Raw genomic sequence first — 21,756 nt, forward strand, 5'->3', positions numbered from 1 at the left:
TTTCCGATTGCAACCACGCTTCCAACTGCCGCTCTCAACAACAGTGCTGGTGAGGAGTGAGAGACACGTGCCGGAGGCCCTTCTGGAAACAAGCTTTGTGCTTTTGTTGGCAACCCACGTTAAATATGATCCTCTTCTTCTTTTGTCATTATCCCCAGTACGAAACATGGGGATATAGCAATCAGTTTATTTGTCTGTTCGTTTTCGCTTGTTAAACTTGGAAAAAAGCTTGAACAGAACCTGAAAGAGAAATCTAAGAGTCTGGGGTGGATTCAGATACCAAGTCTAAGTGCTCATGCATGGTGAAAACTGCCCTAACTCATAGCTAGCAACTGGTTCACCCCAACCTCTCACAAGTAGCCATCTATGTGCCACTGCACATAGATGGCTACAGTATATGGGCATCCCTTTGGCCTTTTTGTTTTTTGAGTTTTTTGAGTTGCTATTGTCCTCAAAAGTGAGAGACCTGTGTGCTAGATCATCCCAAAGAAGCATGCCACATGGCAAAAATGTTGTAGATGAGGTTTACTCACAATTCAGGTATTCATTTCAACTGAGTTTTCCGAAGTAACTGTTCGCCGCAAAGTCATAGCAAGGGTATCCATGGATGCTCCAAAGAGACCTACGGGGTCCACTTATTGTCATATGTCACTAGTTAGTGTCCAGGTCTCACAACCATACAATAAGACAGGAAGCACCAGAACCCTCAAGATTTGGACCTTTGTTCTCCTTCAAAGATATTTGCTTTACCAAATGCATCTGTCCAGGTATTTCATGAGTCCATAAACTATTCCCAAGCATCTCCCAACCTCAAAGACTGAAGATACAGAGACATTAATGGCACTGCTGAGATACATAAGTGAATCTCTTTACAAGATTGACACTCTAACTGCAGGTACACTTCTGATGGTCGAGGTTAGGATGTCCTTGCAAGCTTTGAACTTAGTATTGATCCAGGACAGTTGCAAACCCAGTCACCCCAAGTCCTCACACAGCTTCTCATAGTACCTGCATATGGAAAAGCTCTGACATCCAGCAACTTTTTTGTAGAGCCCAAAAATTCACAGGATGCCCCACACAGCAGCTGGGTTAACTGGATTGAATGTTTTGCAAAAATCAATATAGGCTGCAAAGAAGCACTACCGTTATTTCAAACTTGTATTTTGTGTGTACTTGCAGAGCCATGATGTATTCAGGAGTTGACTCTGTGGGTGTAAAGTCAGACTGCTTTTGTCACTAGATGGCAAGTAACGGACTAAATCTAGAAAAAAAAAGATCCTTATATAAGTGCCTGTCCTGGCAGAGAGAGCAGGGCAATACCCCTGCAGTGGCTGCAGTCCAGGTGATCACTCTTTCCTTTCCAGTAAGGGACAGCAGTTTTTTCTTTTCTTCCAGTCAGGTGATACATGATCACCAAATAGGAAGGAAAAAAAAAAAGAGTATTTGCAATGATAAGTTAAAGGGACAGGACATGGAAATAATTCAGTAATAATAGTTCAGTAAGATAGGATGTTTTGGGTTTTGGTGGAATCATGGTCTACTAAGTTATTAGGTTGCCTCTTCTGTTCATTCATTCATATTCTGCCACTTATCCGAATCCAGTTCATGGTGGCAGTGGACTAAGCAGTTCATCCCACCCTTCCATATCATTGGCCAGGCCCTCTAGCTTATCCTGGGGATTCCTAGATGTTCCCAAGCCAGATTGGAGATGTAATTCTCCCAGTGTTCTCCTGGGTTTTCCCTGAGGTCCCCTCACAGTTGGACAAACCCTATGGATGAACCTTATTTCCACCTGTTGTGTCCGTGATCTTGTTCTTTTGGTCACTACCCAGAGCTCATGACCATAGGTGAGGATAGAAGCATAAATCAACTGGTAAACTGAGAGCCTCACCTTCCAGTTCAGGTCTTTCTTCACCATGATGGTCCCATACAATAGCCGCAGGACCTCAGATGCAGCATCGACCCATCTGTTAATCTTACATGCCATCATACCTTCGCTTGTAAACAAGACCCCCAAATACTTGAATTCCTTCACTTGGGGCAGTAACTGTCCTCTGACCCAGAGGAGACAGTCCACTCTTTTTGAACAAATGACTATGATCTGATTTTGAGGTGCTGATCCTCATCCCAGTTGCTTCACACTTGGCCTCAAACCTACATAGTGTGCACTCGACGTCACTGCCTGAGGCCAACAGAAGCGCATCATCTGCAAAAAGCACAGATGCAATTCTGAGGTCACCAAACTTGATACCCTCCATCCCCTGACTGCACTTTCAAATCCTTATGTGTGGAAATCACAAACAGGAATTCTAGCTTTAATTAATTAATTAATTTACTCGTGAATTTTACAGTTACTGCATTCAAAAGCAACTGGGACAAATCTGAAAAGGCATTTGCCCATCAAGGTTGAACAAGCCTGATTGATAAATGAACAAGACTGGAATCTTGCTAAGAGATGAACATTACTACATTTGTTGCCCTATTTATAAATACACAACAATTTCAAAGTGTTGCTGCTTTCTATATTTCAGTATAACACATCTGAATGACATCATATAATGACATCATCTTGATAGGTTTGATCCTTCAACCAAATTTGTTTGATATGTCACATCCCTTTGAGCAGTTTCGGGCTCAGTTTAGTTTGTAATAGAGGAGTTTGTACTTGCACAATTTCTCACAGGATGACGCCTTTACAGAGTTTATCTTGTGAAAATCAGAAGTCAGTGATGAAGTAATTTGTATGTTGTGCTCTTTAAAACATTAAATTGTCGCCCAAAGAACCAGCCATGTTGATTATTTTCTCGATGTGACCGCAGCAGTTAGTTCGCCGTGAGAGCCGCGGGCAGAACTCTGAACAGGAAGCTGTAAAATAGCGACTCTCTGAATGTGACAAAGTGTTGTGGTGAGAGAAATTCTTGGATACCCGTTCACAATTAGCATTGGGTCTTCAATGAATGGCCCAAGTAGTTACAAGATGAGACAGGGTGGCGTTTTAATTTCATTTGGGTTATATTTGTTTTTCTCCAAGGACGAGCAGACAGTCACGTGTTCACACATACTGTATGAATTATTGTACTTACTAATGCGCATTTCACAGCGGTTTGAAAACAGAAACCCTAAATCCCATGAAGCTCAGCTATTGGTTACCTCAGAGGGGGCCTGGCTAGAATAAGTGGCTTCACAAGTGCAGGAGAGGAAAGCTGAGAAGGAAGAAAAACGGTTTGGGGGAGGAGGAGGATTTCAGTTTAAACTACAGCATATGTTGACCGTTTCCTCTCAGGACAAAGCAGCGTGGTGTCCGCCCTCCAGTGAGCGCCACCAAAAGAGAAATCACAAACATGGCAAGTGCTGAAGTCTGAATTGATGAAGTCTGTCCTTTATAAAACATGCACATACAAAGTGCCGGTGTGTCGTTTGTCTCACAGTGCACTCTGCGTGTGTGTGTGTGTGTGTTTCACAAAATGCCAAAGGGCTCTACAGATCTTAGTACCCCCCACATGCTCAGGCCGGTTTCTGGAGACCTCAGAACCACACAACTCGGGACCAGCAATCTCTGTACCACGTGTTAATGCCATATGTTTTCATCGACATCTCCCTTAATATTTGTCCTATCGAGCTAAATTAAGGTGTAATTAATCCCAAAATGTCATTTTACATTTTTGTCCATATCTCCCTTAAGGGCCCCTTCACACATAGTGCAAATTTGGTCGATTTGCGCATAAAGTACACATGAAGCAGGAATCGTGTGCAAAACTTGTAACTTCGTAGCTGCCTCCAATGCTTCATACACCTGTTGCTACAACTATTTTCACACACCGGCGACTGAAAGACAGAGTGTGCGCTGTGAGAGCTCATCGAACCCTCTCGCGGCAGGTGTCGGCCAAATTCCAGGTGATACGCATGAACATCTAACACCGCTAACATGGCACTTACAAAATGTGTGGCCATTCGTACTGTTAACACGACAACAGTCAGCAGACAATCACTGTCAAGCTGGATGTCAAATTTGTCTAAATGCCCCACAACTGTGGAGTTGCAAAAAGCCACACATGTGGTGCATGTGTCTTGCACGTGTGCGTGTGTGTTCCCCCCCCCCCCCCCCCCCATTTTGTGCATACTTGCACAAAATGCTTATATGTATATAGAGATCTGATCGCATTGCGGTTGGACAGTCTGATCACACACAGCACGGGGACGGGCCTGTCAGCTGATCACAGCACACTGACAGCTGGATGACAGACACAGAAACCACCACCAGGACAGTTACATAAATAATTATGACAATACCTACATACCAATTACCTAACAAATAACGAAAATGAATGACCACATAACAAAGAGTGACACGTTGGTCTCTGCACTGAACGGATGGGGGGGGGACGTGTCTGCTCACAGCCGTGGCTGTAAAGATCTCTGCTCCTGCGCCGGGCTGCAGCGGGTGCACACAGCTGCACCTCATCCATGTCTTTGTTGATTTCAGGCATTTTTCTGCACTGATTACAGGCCAGCATCTGGTAATCAGAGCATATGAGTTTGAATCCTGTGAGTGACATTTTTTTAACCAGGGTATTGCATCCCCTTTTATGTATTATTTATATCAACCCTGTCATATTCACTAATTACACAGCTAATTTTTATTTTATTGTTCTCCACATCAGCAGCATGATGTGGTGCAGCTGCACGTACTGTGTTCCCACTCAAAGGACACATCGCATGCACGAACCATCACACCGGGATCGTGCACGCTTGCAAGTTTGGTCGATGTGCGCATGAAGCAGGAATTTTATGCAAAAAATGTGGAATCGTCCCTGCCTTTAACGCCTCGTACACCTGTTGCTACAACTATTTGCTCACACCAGTGGCTGAATGACAGAGTGTGTCCTGTGCAAATCCATAACACCCTCTCATGGCAGGTGTCGGCCAAATTCCAGATGACACACAGGACCATCTAACACCGCTCGTATGGCACTTAGAAAATGTGTGGCCAGTCGCACTCTTCACATGACAACAGACTGCAGGCGACCACTGTCGTACTGCTGTGAAATTTGTCTAAGTGTCCCACGGGTGTGAATTTGCAAACACACACATTGACACGTGGGTGTTCGCGCTCAACTCACAGGAGGCGTGACTTCTGACAAAAGCAGCTGTGAGAATCTGTCATTCTGGACATCCCAGCTGTATAACACCTACTGTGTTTGGACAGACATGAACTAACAACTGTACACTGTACTTACGTGGACATAAATAAAAACATATATTGCCATGGCGACATGCAGGGAGCGGACATTGACAGGCTGCCAGGTTGAAACAGACCATCAGATCAGAACACGCAGTGGGTGATCTGACCGTCATGTTACCCACGTGAGCTCTGTTCCACATGACATGGTGTCTGTGCTGCGGCATGCTGTCCACAAGACACGCATGTTTGGTAGAACACGCGCGTGAGGGGCGACTGGAAGCACAGGACCAGTAGATGTGGACATCAGAGCACACTGTTTCTCATTCATGTCATTTCATGACTGTATGTCCGTGACCATGGGTCATCTACAGAGGAACAGACGGATCATATTTGTATTGCTAGCTTGATAAATGCGGTGTTTTTATATGGTGTGTGATTTTAATTTTTTTGGGTAATACTTCCATGTCCATCCTTATATGAGGCAGATTCCCACAGTTCTCAAAGAACAGTTCCGTGGCTCAGTGGTAAAGTTGCTGACTGGTAATCAGAGCTTTTGGAAGGCATGGGTTGGTGTCCAGTGGGTGTTATGTGTTTTTCTCTTTTTTTTTTTTATTCCACATATGTGGCATACTTCACACTGTTCCCGCTCAAAAGACACCGTCGCGTGCATGAGCTCTCACACCAGGATCGTGCACACCTGCCCATCAGCGTGATGTTTTGTGGTGCGCAAATTCAGTTTTGTGCTGTTTCATCATATTTGTCCAAACATCGTCCAAACTTCGCACTGTGTATGAAGGGGCCTTTATGTTTGTCCTATCAAGCTAATTTTTTTTCTGTTCCTCACGTATAATTCTCTTCAAGAATCAAATGTTGAATTTTAGCAACAGCGCACAAACATAAATAAATAAATAAATAAATAAATAGTACCATTTTTTAAATTGGCTTAAAAAGTTTGTCTAAAAATACTTAATCTGGAAAAGTTTTATTGTATAGAACTGTCACCATACCCGAAAAGAGATCAAAGAAAAAAATTCGGCATTTAAGGGAGCTATGGAGGAAAACGTATGACATTAATACATGTGGTACCAAGATTATAGTGGTTCTGAGATCGTATCGGTAGCGCTGGTACCAAGGTCATGTGGTTCCAAGGTCTCCAGTTACCCTCAGACCATAGTGTTATCTAAAGACCCCTCAAATAGGGGTGTGTGACATGGCCAAAAAATATCGCAATTATTTTTGGGACCTTTACGGTAATGATAATTGAATAATAATAATAAAAATGTGTGTTATAAAAGTCTACTAGGCATTAATTGTTGCTTACTAATGGCATTAATGGACACAATGTTAATGGACACAAAGGGAAATGGGTCTTGTTTATTTCCTTGAAACATAATCATTAAAATAAAATCACAGAAAAACAATCAAGTACAAACATATAAAGTTTGAGAGTGTGTTGTGCAGGGACCTTAGCTGATTTAGGTTTTTCTTGGGCAGCTGAGCTTATTATATACTTCTTATTCTTTGCTGTGGTTAGTTCGTAGCTGGTGAAACAAGTTCATCAAGCTGTTGTAACAGCAACTGGTCTCCGACATATTTTGCAGACTTCCATTTTTTTGTGTGTGACATTGTTTTTTTCAAATCCAAACCACTTCCACTAGTGAGGTTGCATTGAATCATAATTTAAAAGGGTGATATGGGCTAATGACCAGGCACTGCCTGAAGTAATGGGCCATTTTCTCTATACGTTGAGTCCTTCTCAGACATCAGCGGGCCTTTGCAAAGAGGAACATAAATAATTCAAGATTTTTAATGTTTTTTTTTGTTTTTGTTTTTTAATCTAGGTACATGGGTGTTAAATGTGGCTGTTTAATGGGGAAGCCTTTTAATAATAAGAAAATCTGAGATTAACAAATAAAGCACTTTGGGGATATTTTGTTACATATGTTTTAGAGGTCTTAAACAAACTGTGTCAGGTCTAAGTGATGTTTATATCAGGAGAATTTTGCATAAACAACACTCACAGAACTTTGGAAATATTTAATATTAAACCTAAAACACATAAAAATGTAAAAAAGTAGATAAACCTAGTTTTCTATAATACGTATGATCATATGATCGCTTTTAACATTTGTCTCAGTGAGCATGGCTTAAATGTGGACTGTTTCCGCATGTTAAAATTTGAACAAAAATAACATTAATGAAACATCCAGGTCTTTCTCTACAGCTTAGCATCATTTAACAAATGTGTGACTGTTTAACGATCATTAGGTATCAATGAGCTTCACTGAGCTTTAACTAGGGAGTTGCTTGCTATTTCAGAACAAAACTACATGATCCAAATAGAAATACATTTTAGATGCTATTTCAGTGACACTTAACTGTTATTTTCACTTGAAAGTGACTTAAAAATGAATGCTTCAGTTATGCAGGCCACGTTGAAATATGAATCACTGAGATGATCCATTTATAGCGACTAACTCATGCAAGGTAGATTGTGAAGCTGGAAATGTCTCCATATTGTCACCGTTTTCCAGTAAGTAAGTCCCTTCGGCTGCTCCCTTGTTTGCACTCAGGGTCGCCACAGCAAATCCAGGGTGGATCTGCAGGTTGAATTGGCACAGGTTTTACGCCGGATGCCCTTCCTGACGCAACTCCACATTACATGGAGAAATGTGGCAGGGGTGGGATTTGAACCCGGAACCTTCTGCATTGAAAGTAAGCGCATTAACCACTTGGCCACCACCACTCTTTATTTTTTAAACTTTGTTCATTCCAAGAGGTAAGCTAACCAGTGTTGTGGGTTTCTACTGATAAGAGACCATGATTCTCTGCTTTGCTGCATGGTGGCCAGATACAAATGATTATTTCCAGTAAAAATTCAGTTTGAAAAAACTGAACTGAAAAAAACAACTCACAGTATTATTGCAGACTATACGTATCGCACACCCTTATTGTTGACTAGAGTTGGGCGATACCGGGAATTTTGGTGTTGATCCGATACCAAGTAAATACAGGCCCAGTATCGCCGATACCGATACTTTTTTCATGTTTAAGCTTCATAGATCCAAAGGATCCAAAAGACCTAGGATAGAATTTCACCAAACATTGTACGTGACAGTTATCACAGTTAACATTTTTGTTTAAAAAAAATATCACTCAACACAACTTAAAACAAAATTTCCTGAGGTTGGGCTGACAAAATCTCCAGGGCTGACAAACCACAATACAGCAAAATTAACACACCACAACAAATACTGTAAACAGTTTCAAACTTATTCTGTTTTTCAAGTTGAACAATACATTAAAATAATACAAAAAATAAGGAATTTCTTCCCTTTAGTGCACTTCTCTTGAGTATCGATCTTTTTACACAAGGATCGTTCAGTATCAATAACAGCGTTGGTATCGATATTAGGATCGATCCGCCCACCTCTACTGTTGACCCATCTTTCTGATGGCCTAAATAAAGTCAGCTGGTCATTTTCTGCAACAGCTGTATTCGATAACGTCCTCCCATTAGCCAGCATGCAGCTCGGCAACCAACCATAGCCCAGTGTTGCCAATGGACCTTCTTCTTTGTCTTTCGACTGTTCCCGTTAGGGGTCACCACAGCAGATCAATCGCTTCCATCTCACCCTGTCTTCTGTATCTTCCTCTGTCACACCAACCACCTGCATGTCCTCTCTCAGGACATCCATGAACCTCCTCTTTGGTCTCCCTCTTCTCCTCCTGCCTGGTGGCTCCATCCTTTGCATCCTTCTCCATATATACCCCGGGTCCCTCCTCTGCACATGTCCAAACCATCTCAATCTCGCCTCTCTGACTTTGTCTCCAAACCGTCCCACCTGAGCTGTCCCTCTGATATGTTCATTCCTAATCTTGTCCATTCTTGTCACTCCCAAAGAGAATCTCAACATCTTCAGCTCTGCCACCTCCAGCTGTACCTCCTATCTTTTTGTTAGTGCCACTGTCTCTAAACCATACAACATAGCTGGTCTCACTACTGTTTTGTAAACTTTCCCCTTCACTCTTGCTGATATTCTTCGGTCACAAATCACTCCTGCCACCTTTCTCCACCCACTCCACCCTGCCTGCACTCTCTTCATCACCTCTCTACCACACTCTCCATTACTTTGAACAGTTGACCCCAAATATTTAAACTCATCTACTTTCACCACTTCTACTCCTTGTAACTGCACTATTCCACTGGGCTCCCTCTCATTCACACACATGTACTCAGTCTTGCTTCTACTGACTTTCATTCCCCTTCTCTCCAAAGCATATCTCCACTTCTCCAGACTAGACTCAACTTGCTCTGTACTCTCACTACAGATCACAATGTCATCTGCAAACATCATAGTCCATGGGTACTCCTGTCTGATCTCATCTGTCAACCTGTCCATCACCACTGCAAACAAGAAAGGACTCAGAGCTGATCCTTGGTGTAATCCCACCTCCACCTTGAATGAGTCTGTCATTCCGACTGCGCATCTCACCGCTGTCACACTATTCTTGTACATGTCCTGCACTACCCTAACGTACTTCTCTGCCACTCCAGACTTCCTCATACAATGCCACAACTCTTCTCTTGGCACCCTATCATAAGCTTTTTCTAAGTCCACAAACACACAATGTAACTCTTTCTGTCCTTCTCTGTACTTTTCCAACAGTATTCTCAGAGCAAACATTGCATCTGTAGTGCTCTTTCTCAGCATGAACCATATTGCTGCTCACAGATCTTCACCTGTTTTCTAAGCCTAGCTTCTACTACTCTTTCCCATAACTTCATGCTGTGGCTGATCAGCTTTATGCCTCTGTAGTTACTGCAGCTCTGCACATCACCCTTGTTCTTGAAAATAGGAACCAGCACACTTCATCTCCACTCCTCAGGCATCCTCTCACTTTCCAAGATTTTATTAAACAATCTGGTTAGAAACTCTACTGCCATCTGTCCTAGACATTTCCATGCCTCCATTGGAATGTCATCTGGACCAACTGCCTTTCCACTCTTCATCCTCTTCATAGCAGCCCTCACTTCGTCCTTGCTAATCTCTTTTACTTCCTGATTTACTCTCACCACATCATCCAGCCTTTTCTCTCGCTCATTTTCTTTATTCATCAACTCTTCAAAATATTCCCTCCACCTTCTCAGCACACACTCCTCACTTGTCAGCACATTACCATGTGCATGTTTTACCACCCTAACCTGCTGCACATCCTTTCCAGCTCTGTCCCTTTGTCTGGCCAATCGGTACAAGTCCTTTTCTCCTTCCTTACTATTCAACTTCTTGTACAGCTCGCAATATGCCTTTTCCTTTGCTTTTGCCACTTCTCTTCTCGCCTTACGCCGCATCTCCTTGTACTCCTGTCTACTTTCTTCATCTCTCCGACTATCCCAAAACTTTTTCACCAACCTCTTTCTCCTTATGCTTTCCTGGACCTCTTCATTCCACCACCAAGTCTCCTTGTCTTTCTTCCACTGTCCAGATGTCATACCCAGTACTGCCCTAGCTGTCTCCCTCACCACATCTGCAGTACTTTTCCAGTTGTCCTCCAACTAGTGCTTCTCTCACCTGCTCACTAAATTTCACACAACAGTCTTCCTCCTTCAGCTTCCACCATCTGATCCTTTGTTGAACTCTCACTCTCTTCTTCTTCTTTACCTCTAAAGTCATCCTACAAACAACCATCCTATGCTGTCTAGTGACACTCTCTCCTGCTACCACCTTACAGTCTGTGATTTCTTTTAGCTTGCATCTCCTATAAAGAATGTAGTCCACCTGTGTGCACCTTCCTCCACTCTTATATGTTACCCTGTGCTCCTCCCTTTTCTTAAAGTAGGTATTCACCACAGCCATTTCCATCCTTTTTGCAAAATCAACTACCATCTGTCCTTCCCCATTCCTATCCTTGATACCATATCTACCCATTACTTCCTCATCACCTCTGTTCCCTTCACCAACATGCCCATTGAAGTCTGCTCCTATCATCACTCTTTCATGCTTGGGCACACTCTCCACCACCTCATCTAACACACTCCAGAAATCTTCTTTCTCCTTCATCTCACAACCTACCTGTGGGGCATATGCACTGATGATATTCATCATCACCCCTTCAATTTCCAACTTCACACTCATCACCCTGTCAGACACTCGCTTAACCTCCAACACACATTTAACATACTCTTCCTTTAAAATGACCCCAACACCATTTCTCTTCCTGTCCTCACCATGGTACAACAACTTGTACCCACCACCGATGCTCCTGCTCTTACTTCCCTTCCACTTGGTCTCTTGCACACACAATATGTCTACCTTTCTCCTCTCCATCATATCAGCCAGCTCTCTCCCTTTATCAGTCATACTACCAACATTCAAAGTCCCCACTCTCATTTCCACCCTTCTAGTTTTCTTCTTCTCCCGCTGTTCATGGCAACGTTTTCCTCCTCTTCTTCGTCGTCTTCGCCCAGCAGTAGCCCAATTTCCACCGGCACCCTGTTGGGCAATAGCACCGGTGGCGGACGTTGTTAACCCGGGCCGCGACCGATCCGGTATGGGAATTCGATTCTGAGTCTGCATAGTTGGGTTGGCTTGTTTTACGCCGGATGCCCTTCCTGACGCAACCCTCCCCTACCTAAACTCTGTAAGTGAGATAGAGTATCTCGTCAATAGTTTTACATCCTCATTGAAGACAACTTTGGATGCTGTAGCTCCTCTGAAAAAGAGAGCTTTAAATCAGAAGTGCCTGACTCCGTGGTATAACTCACAAACTCGCAGCTTAAAGCAGATAACCCGTAAGTTGGAGAGGAAATGGCATCTCACTAATTTAGAAGATCTTCACCTAGCCTGGAAAAAGAGTCTGTTGCTCTATATAAAAGCCCTCCATAAAGCTAGGACATCTTACTACTCATCACTAATTGAAGAAAATAAGAATAACCCCAGGTTTCTTTTCAGCACTGTAGCCAGGCTGACAAAGAGTCAGAGCTCTATTGAGCTGAGTATTCCTTTAACTTTAACTAGTAATGGCTTCATGACTTTCTTTGCTAATAAAATTTTAACTATTAGAGAAAAAAATTACTCATAACCATCCCAAAGACGTATCGTTATCTTTGGCTGCTTTCAGTGATGCCGGTATTTGGTTAGACTCTTTCTCTCCGATTGTTCTGAGTTATTTTCATTACTTACTTCCTCCAAACCATCAACATGTCTATTAGACCCATTCCTACCAGGCTGCTCAAGGAAGCCCTACCATTATTTAATGCTTCGATCTTAAATATGATCAATCTATCTTTATTAGTTGGCTATGTACCACAGGCTTTTAAGGTGGCAGTAATTAAACCATTACTTAAAAAGTCATCACTTGACCCAGCTATCTTAGCTAATTATAGGCCAATCTCCAACCTTCCTTTTCTCTCAAAAATTCTTGAAAGGGTAGTTGTAAAACAGCTAACTGATCATCTGCAGAGGAATGGTCTATTTGAAGAGTTTCAGTCAGGTTTTAGAATTCATCATAGTACAGAAACAGCATTAGTGAAGGTTACAAATGATCTTCTTATGGCCTCAGACAGTGGACTCATCTCTGTGCTTGTTCTGTTAGACCTCAGTGCTGCTTTTGATACTGTTGACCATAAACTTTTATTACAGAGATTAGAGCGTGCCATAGGTATTAAAGGCACTGCGCTGCGGTGGTTTGAATCATATTTATCTAATAGATTACAATTTGTTCATGTAAATGGGGAATCTTCTTCACAGACTAAGGTTAATTATGGAGTTCCACAAGGTTCTGTGCTAGGACCAATTTTATTCACTTTATACATACTTCCCTTAGGCAGTATTATTAGACGGCATTGCTTAAATTTTCATTGTTACGCAGATGATACCCAGCTTTATCTATCCATGAAGCCAAGGACACACACCAATTAGCTAAACTGCAGGATTGTCTTACAGACATAAAGACATGGATGACCTCTAATTTCCTGCTTTTAAACTCAGATAAAACTGAAGTTATTGTACTTGGCCCCACAAATCTTAGAAGTATGGTGTCTAACCAGTCATTCAAAGCGCATATTAAACAAATATGTAGGACTGCTTTTTTGCATTTATGCAATATCTGTAAAATTAGAAAGGTCTTGTCTCAGAGTGATGCTGAAAAACTAATTCATGCATTTATTTCCTCTAGGCTGGACTATTGTAATTCATTATTATCAGGTTGTCCTAAAAGTTCCCTGAAAGGCCTTCAGTTAATTCAAAATGCTGCAGCTAGAGTACTAACGGGGACTAGAAGGAGAGAGCATATCTCACCCATATTGGCCTCTCTTCATTGGCTTCCTGTTAATTCTAGAATAGAATTTAAAATTCTTCTTCTTACTTATAAGGTTTTGAATAATCAGGTCCCATCTTATCTTAGGGACCTCATAGTACCATATCACCCCAATAAAGCACTTCGCTCTCAGACTGCAGGCTTACTTGTAGTTCCTAGGGTTTGTAAGAGTAGAATGGGAGGCAGAGCCTTCAGCTTTCAGGCTCCTCTCCTGTAGAACCAGCTCCCAATTCAGATCAGGGAGACAGACACCCTCTCTACTTTTAAGATTAGGCTTAAAACTTTCCTTTTTGCTAAAGCTTATAGTTAGGGCTGGATCAGGTGACCCTGAACCATCCCTTAGTTATGCTGCTATAGACTTAGACTGCTGGGGGGTTCCCATGATGCACTGAGTGTTTCTTTCTCTTTTTGCTCTGTATGCACCACTCTGCATTTAATCATTAGTCATTGATCTCTGCTCCCCTCCACAGCATGTCTTTCGTGGTTCTCTCCCTCAGCCCCAACCAGTCAATCAATCAATCAATCAATCAACTTTTTTTTTATATAGCGCCAAATCACAACAAACAGTTGCCCCAAGGCGCTTTATATTGTAAGGCAAGGCCATACAACAATCATGAAAAACCCCAACGGTCAAAACGACCCCCTGTGAGCAAGCACTTGGCAACAGTGGGAAGGAAAAACTCCCTCTTAACAGGAAGAAACCTCCAGCAGAACCAGGCTCAGGGAGGGGCAGTCTTCTGCTGAGACTGGTTGGGGCTGAGGGAAAGAACCAGGAAAAAGACATGCTGTGGAGGGGGGCAGAGATCGATCACTAATGATTAAATGCGGAGTGATGCATACAGAGCAAAAGAGAAAGAAACAGTGCATCATGGGAACCCCCCCACAGTCTACGTCTAAAGCAGCATAACCAAGGGATAGTCCAGGGTCACCCGATCCAGCCCTAACTATAAGCCTTAGCGAAAAGGAAAGTTTTAAGCCTAATCTTAAAAGTAGAGAGGGTATCTGTCTCCCTGATCTGAATTGGGAGCTGGTTCCACAGGAGAGGAGCCTGAAAGCTGAAGGCTCTGCCTCCCATTCTACTCTTACAAACCCTAGGAACTACAAGTAAGCCTGCAGTCTGAGAGCGAAGCGCTCTATTAGGGTGATATGGTACTACGAGGTCCCTGAGATAAGATGGGACCTGATTATTCAAAACCTTATAAGTAAGAAGAAGAATTTTAAATTCTATTCTAGAATTAACAGGAAGCCAATGAAGAGAGGCCAACACGGGTGAGATATGCTCTCTCCTGCTAGTCCCCGTCAGTACTCTAGCTGCAGCATTTTGAATTAACTGAAGGCTTTTTAGGGAACTTTTAGGACAACCTGATAATAAAGAATTACAATAGTCCAGCCTAGAGGAAATAAATGCATGAATTAGTTTTTCAGCATCACTCTGAGACAAGACCTTTCTGATTTTAGAGATATTGCGTAAATGCAAAAAGGCAGTCCTACATATTTGTTTAATATGCGCTTTGAATGACATATCCTGATCAAAAATGACTCCAAGATTTCTCACAGTATTACTAGAGGTCAGGGAAATGCCATCCAGAGTAAAGATCTGGTTAGACACCATGCTTCTAAGATTTGTGGGGCCAAGTACAATAACTTCAGTTTTATCTGAGTTTAAAAGCAGGAAATTAGAGGTCATCCATGTCTTTATGTCTGTAAGACAATCCTGCAGTTTAGCTAATTGGTGTGTGTCCTCTGGCTTCATGGATAGATAAAGCTGGGTATCATCTGCGTAACAATGAAAATTTAAGCAATACCGTCTAATAATACTGCCTAAGGGAAGCATGTATAAAGTGAATAAAATTGGTCCTAGCACAGAACCTTGTGGAACTCCATAATTAACTTTAGTCTGTGAAGAAGATTCCCCATTTACATGAACAAACTGTAATCTATTAGACAAATATGATTCAAACCACCGCAGCGCAGTGCCTTTAATACCTATGACATGCTCTAATCTCTGTAATAAAATTTTATGGTCAACAGTATCAAAAGCAGCACTGAGGTCCAACAGAACAAGCACAGAGATAAGTCCACTGTCCGAAGCCATAAGAAGATCATTTGTAACCTTCACTAATGCTGTTTCTGTACTATGATGAATTCTAAAACCTGACTGAACCTCTTCAAATAGACCATTCCTCTGCAGGTGATCAGTTAGCTGTTTTACAACTACCCTCTCAAGAATCTTTGAGAGAAAAGGAAGGTTGGAGATTGGCCTATAATTAGCTAAAATAGCTGGGTCAAGTGATGGCTTTTTAAGTAATGGTTTAATTACTGCCACCTTAAAAGCCTGTGGTACATAGCCAACTAACAAAGATAAGTTGATCATATTTAAGATTGAAGCATTAAATAATGGTAGGACTTCCTTGAGCAGCCTGGCAGGAATGGGGTCTAATAAACATGTTGATGGTTTGGATGAAGTAACTAATGAAAATAACTCAGACAGAACAATCGGAGAGAAACAGTCTAACCAAATACCGGCATCACTGAAAGCAGCCAAAGATAACGATACATCTTTGGGATGGTTATGAGTAATTTTTTCTCTAATAGTCAAAATTTTGTTAGCAAAGAAAGTCATGAAGTCATTACTAGTTAAAGTTAATGGAATACTCAGCTCAATAGAGCTCTGACTCTTTGTCAGCCTGGCTACAGTGCTGAAAAGAAACCTGGGGTTGTTCTTATTTTCTTCAATTAGTGATGAGTAGAAAGATGTCCTAGCTTTACGGAGGGCTTTTTTATAGAGCAACAAACTCTTTTTCCAGGCTAAGTGAAGATCTTCTAAATTAGTGAGACGCCATTTCCTCTCCAACTTACGGGTTATCTGCTTTAAGCTACGAGTTTGTGAGTTATACCACGGAGTCAGACACTTCTGATTTAAAGCTCTCTTTTTCAGAGGAGCTACAGCATCCAAAGTTGTCTTCAATGAGGATGTAAAACTATTGACGAGATACTCTAACTCCCTTACAGAGTTTAGGTAGCTACTCTGCTCTGTGTTGGTATATGACAATAGAGAACATAAAGAAGGAATCATATCCTTAAACCTAGTTACAGCGCTTTCTGAAAGACTTCTAGTGTAATGAAACTTATTCCCCACTGCAGGGTAGTCCATCAGGGTAAATGTAAATGTTATTAAAAAATGATCAGACAGAAGGGAGTTTTCAGGGAATACTGTTAAGTCTTCTATTTCCATACCATAAGTCAAAACAAGATCTAAGATATGATTAAAGTGGTGGGTGGACTCATTTACTTTTTGAGCAAAGCCAATAGAGTCTAATAATAGATTAAATGCAGTGTTGAGGCTGTCATTCTCAGCATCTGTGTGGATGTTAAAATCGCCCACTATAAGTATCTTATCTGAGCTAAGCACTAAGTCAGACAGAAGGTCTGAAAATTCACAGAGAAACTCACAGTAACGACCAGGTGGACGATAGATAATAACAAATAAAATTGTTTTTTGGGACTTCCAATTTGGATGGAAAAGACTAAGAGACAAGCTTTCAAATGAATTAAAGCTCTGTCTAGGTTTTTGATTAATTAATAAGCTGGAATGGAAGATTGCTGCTAATCCTCCGCCCCGGCCCGTACTACGAGCATTCTGACAGTTAGTGTGACTCGGGGGTGTTGACTCATTTAAACTAACATATTCATCCTGCTGTAACCAGGTTTCTGTTAGGCAGAATAAATCAATACGTTGATCAATTATTATATCATTTACCAACAGGGACTTAGAAGAGAGAGACCTAATGTTTAATAGACCACATTTAACTGTTTTAGTCTGTGGTGCAGTTGAAGGTGCTATATTATTTTTTCTTTTTGAATTTTTTTGCTTAAATAGATTTTTGCTGGTTATTGGTGGTCTGGAAGCAGGCACCGTCTCTACGGGGATGGGGTAATGAGGGGATGGCAGGGAGAGAGAAGCTGCAGAGAGGTGTATAAGACCACAGCTCTGCCTCCTGGTCCCAACGCTAGACAGTCACAGTTTGGAGGATCCAAGAAAATTGGCCAGATTTCTAGAAATGAGAGCTGCTCCATCTAAAGTGGGATGGATGCCGTCTCTCCTAACAAGACCAGGTTTTCCCCAGAAGCTTTGCCAATTATCAATGAAGCCCACCTCATTTTTTGGACACCACTCAGACAGCCAGCAATTCAAGGAGAACATGCGGCTAAACATGTCACTCCCGGTCCGATTGGGGAGGGGCCCAGAGAAAACAACAGAGTCCGACATTGTTTTTGCAAAGTTACACACCGATTTAATGTTAATTTTAGTGACCTCCGATTGGCGTAACCGAGTGTCATTACTGCCGACGTGAATTACAATCTTACCAAATTTACGCTTAGCCTTAGCCAGCAATTTCAAATTTCCTTCAATGTCGCCTGCTCTGGCCCCCGGAAGACAATTGACAATGGTTGCTGGTGTCGCTAACTTCACATTTCTCAAAACAGAGTCGCCAATAACCAGAGTTTGATCCTCGGCGGGTGTGTCGCAGAGTGGGGAAAAAACGGTTAGAGATGTGCACGGGTTGACGGTGTACACGGGGCTTCTGTTTAGGGCTACGCTTCCTCCTCACAGTCACCCAGTCGGCCTGCTTTCCCGACTGCCCGGGATCCGCCAGGGGGGAACTAACGGTGGCTAAGCCACCTTGGTCCGCACCGACTACAGGGGCCTGGTTAGCTGTAGAATTTTCCACGGTGCGGAGCCGAGTCTCCAATTCGCCCAGCCTGGCCTCCAAAGCTACGAATAAGCTGCACTTATTACAAGTACCGTTACTGCGAAAGGAGGCCGAGGAACAGCTAAACATTTCACAACCAGAGCAGAAAAGTGCGGGAGAGACAGGAGAAGCCGCCATGCTAAATCGGCTAAAAGCTAGTAGCTACGCAACCTAGTGGATTCCTAAAAACACGCAAAGTGAATAATGTGTAAATAATTTAGAGGTGATTCAGCAGAAGGAGTGCTTTAGTTAAGGCACCAGACAGGCCATGAAGCAGCACAAGTAACGCACGGCAACAGCGAACGCACGACAACGGTGCAAAAATAAAATAAAAATCCACTAGACAGGCTGTGGAGCAGCACAGGTAACGCACGACAACAGTGGTAGAAAATAAAATAAAAATCCACTAGACAGGCTGCGGAGCAGCACAGGTAACGCACGACAACGGTGGTAAAAAAAATAAAAAATAAAATAAAATAAAAATCCACTAGACAGGCCGTGGAACAGCACAGGTAATGCACGACAACGGTGGTAAAAAATAAAATAAAAATCCACTAGACAGGCTGTGGAGCAGCACAGGTAACGCACGACAACGGCGGCAAAAAATAAAATAAAAATCCACTAGACAGGCTGTGGAGCAGCACAGGTAACGCACGACAACGGCGGCAAAAAATAAAATAAAAATCCACTAGACAGGCTGCGGAGCAGCACAGGCAACGCACGACAACGGTGGCAAAAAACAATAAAAATCCACTAGACAGGCTGTGGAGCAGCACAGGTAACGCACGACAACGGTGGTAAAAAATAAAATAAAAATCCACTAGACAGGCTGTGGAGCAGCACAGATAACGCACGACAACGGTGGTAAAAAATAAATAAAAATCCACTAGACAGGCTGTGGAGCAGCACAGGTAACGCACGACAACGGTGGTAAAAAATAAAATAAAAATCCACTAGACAGGCTGTGGAGCAGCACAGGTAACGCACGACAACGGTGGTAAAAAATAAAATAAAAATCCACTAGACAGGCTGTGGAGCAGCACAGGTAACGCACGACAACGGTGGTAAAAAATAAAATAAAAATCCACTAGACAGGCTGTGGAGCAGCACAGGTAACGCACGACAACGGTGGCAAAAAACAATAAAAATCCACTAGACAGGCTGTGGAGCAGCACAGGTAACGCACGACAACGGTGGCAAAAAACAATAAAAATCCACTAGACAGGCTGTGGAGCAGCACAGGTAACGCACGACAACGGTGGTAAAAAATAAAATAAAAATCCACTAGACAGGCTGTGGAGCAGCACAGGTAACGCACGACAACGGTGGTAAAAAATAAAATAAAAATCCACTAGACAGGCTGTGGAGCAGCACAGGTAACGCACGACAACGGTGGTAAAAAATAAAATAAAAATCCACTAGACAGGCTGCGGAGCAGCACAGGTAACGCACGACAACGGTGGTAAAAAATAAAATAAAAATCCACTAGACAGGCTGCGGAGCAGCACAGGTAACGCACGACAACGGCGGCAAAAAATAAAATAAAAATCCACTAGACAGGCTGCGGAGCAGCACAGGCAACGCACGACAACGGTGGCAAAAAACAATAAAAATCCACTAGACAGGCTGTGGAGCAGCACAGGTAACGCACGACAACGGTGGTAAAAAATAAAATAAAAGTCCACTAGACAGGCTGCGGAGCAGCACAGGTAACGCACGACAACGGTGGTAAAAAATAAAATAAAAATCCACTAGACAGGCTGCGGAGCAGCACAGGTAACGCACGACAACGGTGGTAAAAAATAAAATAAAATCCACTATACAGGCTGCGGAGCAGCACAGGTAACGCACGACAACGGCGGCAAAAAATAAAATAAAAATCCACTAGACAGGCTGCGGAGCAGCACAGGCAACGCACGACAACGGTGGCAAAAATAAAATAAAAATCCACTAGACAGGCTGCGGAGCAGCACAGGCAACGCACGACAACGGTGGCAAAAAACAATAAAAATCCACTAGACAGGCTGTGGAGCAGCACAGGTAACGCACGACAACGGTGGTAAAAAATAAAATAAAAATCCACTAGACAGGCTGTGGAGCAGCACAGGTAACGCACGACAACGGTGGTAAAAAATAAAATAAAATCCACTAGACAGGCTGGGGAGCAGCACAGGTAACGCACGACAACGGTGGTAAAAAATAAAATAAAAGTCCACTAGACAGGCTGCGGAGCAGCACAGGTAACGCACGACAACGGTGGTAAAAAATAAAATAAAAATCCACTAGACAGGCTGCGGAGCAGCACAGGTAACGCACGACAACGGTGGTAAAAAATAAAATAAAAATCCACTAGACAGGCTGTGGAGCAGCACAGGTAACGCACGACAACGGTGGTAAAAAATAAAATAAAAATCCACTAGACAGGCTGTGGAGCAGCACAGGTAACGCACGACAACGGTGGTAAAAATAAAATAAAAATCCACTAGACAGGCTGTGGAGCAGCACAGGTAACGCACGACAACGGCGGCAAAAAATAAAATAAAAATCCACTAGACAGGCTGCGGAGCAGCACAGGTAACGCACGACAACAGTGGTAAAAAATAAAATAAAAATCCACTAGACAGGCTGCGGAGCAGCACAGGTAACGCACGACAACAGTGGTAAAATAAAATAAAAATCCACTGAACAGGCTGTGGAGCAGCACAGGTAACACACGACAACAGTGCTAAAAAATAAAATAAAAATCCACTGGGCAGGCTGTGGAGCAGCACAGGTAACGCACGACAACAGTGGTAAAATAAAATAAAAATCCACTAGACAGGCTGCGGAGCAGCACAGGTAACGCACGACAACAGTGGTAAAATAAAATAAAAATCCACTAGACAGGCTGCGGAGCAGCACAGGTAACGCACGACAACAGTGGTAAAATAAAATAAAAATCCACTGAACAGGCTGTGGAGCAGCACAGGTAACACACGACAACAGTGCTAAAATAAAATAAAAATCCACTGGGCAGGCTGTGGAGCAGCACAGGTAACACACGACAACAGTGCTAAAAAATAAAATAAAAATCCACTGGGCAGGCTGTGGAGCAGCACAGGTAACGCACGACAACAGTGGTAAAATAAAATAAAAATCCACTAGACAGGCTGCGGAGCAGCACAGGTAACGCACGACAACAGTGGTAAAATAAAATAAAAATCCACTAGACAGGCTGCGGAGCAGCACAGGTAACGCACGACAACAGTGGTAAAATAAAATAAAAATCCACTGAACAGGCTGTGGAGCAGCACAGGTAACACACGACAACAGTGCTAAAAAATAAAATAAAAATCCACTGGGCAGGCTGTGGAGCAGCACAGGTAACGCACGACAAGTGCTAAAAAATAAAATAAAAATCCACTGGGCAGGCTGTGGAGCAGCACAGGTAACGCACAACAACAGTGGTAAAATAAAATAAAAATCCACTGAACAGGCTGTGGAGCAGCACAGGTAACACAC

This window comes from Thalassophryne amazonica, chromosome 3 (assembly GCF_902500255.1).
Source record: "Thalassophryne amazonica chromosome 3, fThaAma1.1, whole genome shotgun sequence".
NCBI lineage: Eukaryota > Metazoa > Chordata > Actinopteri > Batrachoidiformes > Batrachoididae > Thalassophryne > Thalassophryne amazonica.